Consider the following 859-nt stretch of genomic DNA (forward strand, 5'->3'; position numbering starts at 1 on the left):
TTCTTTTTTAAAAATACACAATTTTCAACTTTATTTAAAATTTTACACTTTTTGGTTTTTGAGTAATAACGTTATCCACATTTTTTTACATGAAAACTTCTAATTTTTTTAGTCAATTCAATAGATTTTTTAATTTTCGAAATGAAAACACCAAAATATTAAATATGACGTAAAGATTTCGAAAAAAATCACGAAAAAAAGTGAAATGTCAACAAAAAACAAACAGACAATTTTAAATCAAGTTGAAAATTTTGTATTTTTCAAAAAATTGATTTGTTGAAGCATTTTTGAAAACAAAATATTTTCAGTTTTAATAAATAAGATAATTCCATAGTTTTGCCACTCACTGTACAGAGTGCGCCAGAATTCGTGCCCCAGAGAAAAATTCCATGTAAGGTAAGATAGCAGGAACATGAAAAAAATATTAAAAAAAAATTATTTATAAAAATTTCGAAGTTATGAGAGTTTAAATTTTGCACTTTGACTATTTATTTCTGTTGGAAAAATATTTTCCAAGTTTTTTTGCTGCAGGTTATTAGAAGAGGAAACAAGGAAACTGTATTTTAAATAATTATAAATAAAACTAAATAATAAATAAATATATCATTAAATAGATATAAAAAATGTCAAATGTCAAATTTTTTTGACAGATAGAATTTTTTAAACATTTTTTCCATGTTCCTGGTACTTTATCTTCCTTTAAATTTTTCTCTGGGGCGCAAGTTCAATATACCCTGTATATTGAGTTTAACCAGAAACAATCTCTAATTTCTAATTTATCAAATAGTTTTGCAATAAATAAACTTAAAATTCATCCTTGTGTGCAAGAACTAATCATCTTTTCTAAAATTGTATTTAT

Source organism: Tribolium madens, unplaced genomic scaffold (genome assembly GCF_015345945.1).
Source record: "Tribolium madens isolate multiple individuals breed KSU strain unplaced genomic scaffold, Tmad_KSU_1.1 Scaffold_1;HRSCAF=32;Tcas5.2_LG8, whole genome shotgun sequence".
Taxonomy (NCBI): domain Eukaryota; kingdom Metazoa; phylum Arthropoda; class Insecta; order Coleoptera; family Tenebrionidae; genus Tribolium; species Tribolium madens.